Genomic DNA, 6,366 nt, shown 5'->3' with positions numbered 1-6,366 from the left:
TTGCATATCAATTCCAGCCTGGGTCATGCTCAGGTTCACCACAGACTTCGGGACACTATGATTTGGATTCCTCCCATCACAGTCCCAGGAGACCACTTGCCTTAGTCATCTCAGCTTCCTCTCTATTCCCTTACATACTGCTGAGCTCTTACAATGCTTTGTGGCTAAACATCTCAAGTTGTAACAACATCATCCCAGTCAATAAAAATGATTTTCCCGAGAAGTTAAGAGCATGTAAATTGACTTACAGAGAATAAGTAAGAATAGAAATCTGACTTAGTGATGCATTTTGTATCAGTCAGTTCCTCTGTGTGCAACAAATAGTCTATTCAGGCTACTTTGAAGATTTATGAACAAATAATCTTGGAATAATGAACTATTCTCAAATGTCTTCTAGGTTTCAAGGAACTACAAGACATAGTGCCATGACCTGGGCTTAGTAGCAGAGACTCTGTAGTCACAAAAGGATGAGGGGAGAAAGTAGTTCTTAGACTCAAGATGGAGAGAATCGGGGCACCTGGGTGGCTCAGTGGGTTAAGCCTCTGCCTTCGGCTCAGGTCATGATCCCGGGGTCCTGGGATCGAGCCCCACATCGGGCTCTTTGCTCCACAGGTAGCCTCCTTCTCCCTCTCTCTCTGCCTGCCTCTCTGCCTACTTGTGATCTCTGTCTGTCAAATAAATAAATAAAATCTTAAAAAAAAAAAAAAGATGGAGAGAATCATCTAGAATAAGTTTCTTTGAGAAGAGCAGGACCTTACAATTGAGGATTACAGACAACCTTAGTAAACCTTGCAGCAAGGGGGTACAAGGATTAATACCCTGGCCTTATTCCTCTACCTTTTTTTCCAGTATGGCTTCCAAAGGATAGGAAGGCAGGAGAATTAACCTGATAACTTTCCAAGGCAGAAAATAGTATTAAGAAAAAAAAAAAAAAAGAATAGATCTGGAAAGTAACAGAAAGAACCAGAAAACCACATGTATAAAAACAATTATGAATACAATTATACATCACAAATGCCTAGCTTATTAAGCCTTATAAAAAGTGCCGTAAGATGTTTGAAGAAAATGTTATTGGAGCAGAAGCATACTTGTAACTTTATTCAGATACTTCTTAGAATGTCTTCTTCAGAGAGAATTGATTCTCTTGCAGTGCAGGAGAATTAGAGTAAGACCAGTTTCCTACATGCCCAACTGAAAATTGAGTGATAGGCCGGAAAGCCAGTGGTACATGGTTTATGCACTGGATTGTATTACCTCAAATTCATATGTTAAAGCCTTAGGCATTAAAGTGACTGTAACTGAAGATAGAATCTTTAGGAGGTAATTATCATGAATGAGGTCATAAGGGTGAGACCTTAATCTAATAGGTCTGTTGTCCTCATAAGAAGGGAAACCAAAGATCTCTCTCTCTCTCTGTTTGTGTGTGTGTGTTCATGAGAGCACAGAGAGAAGACCATATGAGGACACAGCAAGAAGGTAGCCAACCACAAATCAGGAAGAGAAGTCTCACTAGAACCCAAACCTGTGAAACCTTCATCTTGGACTTCCAGCCTCCAGAACTGTGAGAAAATAAGTGTCTACTGTTGAAGCCCACCAGCTTAGGGTATCTTGCCACAACAGCCCAAGAAGAATAATACACATGGCTTCTGAGATTTGTCACTAGCATTTCTGTCAGCCCTTGCCCCTTCCACCCAACCTGGCCCTATAAAACTCCGTGAATTCATCACAGAGGTGATGTTCCAATCCAAACAAGTCCTCTCTTGGACTAGCAAGTAATTTCATCCTTGATGCTCATCCCTAATTGCTTCTCTACTTTCATCTACAAACCAGAAATTGTAGAGGGCAATCCTTGAGCACTGTACTGCCACGCTAGCCAAGCAGTAGGCCATTAGAAAAATAGATTTTGCTAGTCATGATCTAAGACATTTTAATGTGCAGTTTCTGGGTATTTTCATGATGATCACAATATGGTCTTTTGGCTTCTACCTTCTGAAATTATCATTTGACTCCCTTAAACATACCCTATAGATTATAATGTTATTAAGATCATAACTTTAGATTTTATAATATAGTCTCATGATCTACTCTCCTTATGCTGCCATGACAGTATAAACTGGCAATTGGCCTCTGACTGCTGCTTTGAACATGAAAATGAGGTCTCAAGACCATCCTCCTTTAGACATTATTATGCGGACTCTAGACCAATGTCTTAGGATATTATGTTATGGTTTTCTGGTCACCAATTTGGACATTTTAATTCAGTCAACTGGCCACCATCCCTGGAATTTAATAAGCAGATGAATACCTGGGGTGTAACTTTGCCCATTTCTGGCTTGCTCTCCTCTCTCTATGTTCTCCCTTCTTGTCATTCCAGCAGACCTTGTGGCACAGCCTGTGTGAATTATGATAAGCTGCAAAATTTAAGACTTGAGCATGCTGGCAAGTTTGATTATATTTTCTACAATTCTAACAAATGAGTGGAATAATAGAGTTATCTATCTACAGGATACAGTTGGGAAATGCATTTCCTTAAAAAAAATCAAAATGTCAGCGTAAGATAAAGCATCTAGACTTTGTTCAATTCTTCAAAATTCTCTCTTATGCTTTTAATTTAGAGGAAGGAAATGTCAGTTGTGACCAGTGCCTCCTAGATCAATATTACACTCAGAGCTCTGTGAAGAGACTTACAGAGGCAAAATATGACAATCCATGGCCTCTCCTTACTTTTGCACAGGGGTCTCTGGTCCTGATGATGTGCAATGGTCAAGAAGGAGAAGTCCACAGTGTCGCCATAAGAAGGGTCCTCTCCCAAGCTACCAGGATCTTTCCAGCCTTCACAATCACCAGGGGATGGGGAGAAAGCAGACATGGCTGATCACGACTGTTCTATACCTTCAGTTATAATTTCAGGCTTGACTGAAAAGTCTTAAACATAATTTGAAGCTTTGAATAGAATAATAATTTGACCTTCAAGCTTAAATAAATGTCTAGGTTTTTACTTTTCTAGGTCCTTCTTCCAAGCATTAATGCAGATGTCCTTGTTGAGATGCAGTTGATATCACAGGAAAGGAGTGAACCTACATGCCCACTTCAAACTCAGGTGTGCCTGCACAGCCCACATCGTGCTCTGCTTGGTTGCTGGGACTGGTGCATATCATGGTATTTACCCTCCTTATAAGGAAGAGATAAAAGAGCAATTGAAGCTGAAGATCTGTTTTTATTCTGGGGCTCTTGGGCAAAGGGAATGAGAATAAACACCTTTCTCTTAACTGCAAACATTAAAGTCAACAAGAAACTGCTCTCTGCCCCAACTTCCTTCCCTAGGCAACAAGTCTTATAAAACCACTTTTGCCCATAATCACTAATCTGGGGCATTCCCCAGGGCATCTTCTCTCATAGTATCCTCAGTCTTTTTTTTTTTTTTTTTTTAAGACTTATTTATTTGAGACAGAGAGAGAGCACAGGAGAGGCAGAAAGAAACCTAAGCAGACTGAGTGCAGAGCCTGACTTTGGGCTCGATCTCATAACCCTGAGATCACGACCTGAGCCGAAGCCAAGAGTTAGCAGCCCAAACTGACTGCACCACCCAGGTGCCCCCATAGTGTCTTCAGTCTTAAAGGAAGAGATTCCAGTTTCCCAAGGATAAACTGAAAGGTAGAATCAGACTCAATAATAATTTCTGGCTTTTTACACTAAAATCGGGGTGTAAAGCTTAGCTTGTGGCCCAGTGACAGAGGTGCATTCCTGATGGAAGAGAGTGTTACTGGCCATCTCAGAAGGACAGCAGAATAACCCTTGGTAATAGAGAGAAACACAAGAGAGAGGGAGAGCAAGAGAGTTTGCAGAGAGTAGGTTGCAGGAGAAGGGCAATAAAAAAATCTCTCCGAGATAGCAGTATGACTCAGCATCAAGTGTGTGGAATCCTCCACTGGAGCAAGGGGGTCTTTTCTTCTTGAACTTCAACTCAATTAAAAATGTGATATCAGATAAGATCAATTTATTAGTGATACAGTATCTATTAAAGCCCTATATCAAATAATTCTAGATATTAAATGATCTTGTACTAAAATACTTACAGGACTACCAGGAGAGATGGAAGATATTAATTACCCCAAATGAGAAAACATGACTGGGCTAGATCACCTGTTAGAGACTCTACTCACTCCTACATAATAAGGGCTGCAAGTCTCGGGCTGCATTTCTTAACCAGCCAGCTCCCGGTTTAGATTCTGTCAGTGAGAGGCACTCACAGGAGAGACGGAAGGTAGAAGAGAAGCTGAAGTCATATTGTTTTTGAGGCAGATACAGGCAGACACCTAGCTTTCAGTAGATGTACCAGGGCTTTGGAACACATTTTGGCAAATCATCCGTGTTGATGCTACATGCATGGGAGGTCATTGTTAGTGGTCTGTGGTTATTCTATCCTGTATTGATTTCCTAGAACCCATTAGAAGCTTTCCCTATCACTCCCCAACTCCATCTAACAGTATAATTATTTTCTATATGAAATACTTCCCTGCTTGGAATCTGGCAATGCTTTCTATTTTCCTGGCCAAAATCCCATTTGGGGAAAGGATACTACTGGGCTGAGAGTGAGGTCAATGGTTTATGAAGAAGAAGCTGTTGGGAGGAGGAGAAAACACAGGTGGGGACTTCATTTACTCTTCTGGGGACATAGATCTGGAATCTTCTTGATACCCTACTCTTTCCACATATGACTTTGCGTCTGTGGAAACTAATATTGTATTCTGGTAAACATAATTGGTTCAACTGGTGTACATCTTTCCTCCCACCCCCATCCCTACCTTGTTCTTTCCTAATGAGAGAGAGAGAGAAATGGAGGAAGGGGAGAAGGAAAAGAAGGAGGGATGGTGGGTGGAAGGAAGGAAGGAAAGGAGGAAGGAGGAGAGAAAGAGAGGATGGAAGGAAGGAAGGAAGAAAAAGAGAAAAAGAAAGGGAAAGAAATCTAACAAGGACTCATTGTTCTTTGTTATAGGTTTGTCCCTGCTCCTCCTTCCACCTTCACCTTTCTAAGGAATTATAATTAGTTATATATTTTATCTTCCTTTGGTTGTTTACAGTGATTATAGTAGGTAGTTTTTTTCCGAAAAATTTTCAACTCTCTGAATCTCTATAAATTATAGTAAACAGACCTGTATCATCCCAGCAAGAAGGCACATAACAGGTATTCAATTAATGATTTGCTATATTTAGTTTTAACAACAGAAGTTGTTTACAACTCTCTTGACGATATCTCACATTTTACTGGCCTTTATGTTTAAATCAGCACTTCAAAATTAATGTTGCCACTAAGTACCCTCTAATTCCAAGTTCCACGTTTCACTCTTGATTAAAACTAAGAACCATGATTTCATTGTTTAATGCAGTTTAATCTAGGCTGTTGTGAGACACAAAACCTTTTACTCATCCACAGTGAAGATTTTTTCCCCCTCTTCTCCAGCCAGAAGAGTCTCTAGAGAAGATAACATGCCCTGAAAACTTCACAACTTCACTGAGGTCTCCCTCCTCCAGAACATGTATGACAGAGTCCAACTGGCCCAACTCAATGGACGCTCCTCAACACTGTAAGATACACCCACTGCTGCGAAGATGGAAGGAGAGCGTATCAGTGAGTGGTGAATAAAGCCCGATGCCAAACATAATCCAATGTCCCAAGACATCATAAAGAGACCATATTTTCCATTTGAGGAATATGAATTTACTCAACTATGAAACTTGACTTTTGTGATATTTTATGAAAGAAGTGATTAAAGTAATCTCTCTCACCTCATTTTACAATACAATGACAGATAGAGTGGTGGACTAACAAGAATCATGGTTCATTGACACTGGAATATTTCATCTTCTCATGGTCATAATTTCCTAGAGCAATATGTTCATAATGCTTTCCACCAGTACAAATCTTTGAACATTTTCAACATCTATATGTGTGTGTGTGTATACATATACATATATATAAATATATGTAATGTATGTCTCTACAAGTATGTTATGACTTATAAACTATACACAAAAATGTAAATTTTAAAAGGTTAAGATGAAATAAACCAAATTTTTAAATATTTTGCTTATCATGTGAGCTTTGTGCTGTCATTAGCTAACATGTAGTCAAAGCGTAGGGCAAAGCTTCTTTAGATCATATTGTTTTTAAAAACATTTAAAATAACCTCCTGAGTAACTTTTTATTTCTTATTTTTGGCTGATTCCTTTTCAGATCCTATAGTATCACCACTGCTTTTACCTCTTTTTTTTTAAGATTTTATTTATTTATTTGACAGACAGAGATCACAGGAAGGCAGAGAGGCAGGCAGAGAGAGAGGAAGGGAAGCAGGCTCCCTGCTGAGC

At 39.7% G+C, this 6,366-nt stretch overlaps 1 long non-coding RNA gene across 1 annotated transcript; it reads left to right on the top strand.

Moving 5' to 3' along the window:
• The first annotated feature begins 1,429 nt into the window (after positions 1-1,429).
• On the top strand, positions 1,430-5,676 carry LOC125084232 (uncharacterized). Its single transcript, XR_007122551.1, has 3 exons — positions 1,430-1,561; positions 2,735-3,147; positions 5,462-5,676. It is a non-coding gene; the product is annotated as an uncharacterized LOC125084232 (long non-coding RNA).
• The last annotated feature ends 690 nt before the right edge of the window (positions 5,677-6,366 follow it).

The sequence above is a fragment of the Lutra lutra genome, chromosome 14, assembly GCF_902655055.1.
Source record: "Lutra lutra chromosome 14, mLutLut1.2, whole genome shotgun sequence".
NCBI lineage: Eukaryota > Metazoa > Chordata > Mammalia > Carnivora > Mustelidae > Lutra > Lutra lutra.
This window is presented reverse-complemented; position numbering and strand designations above follow the sequence as displayed.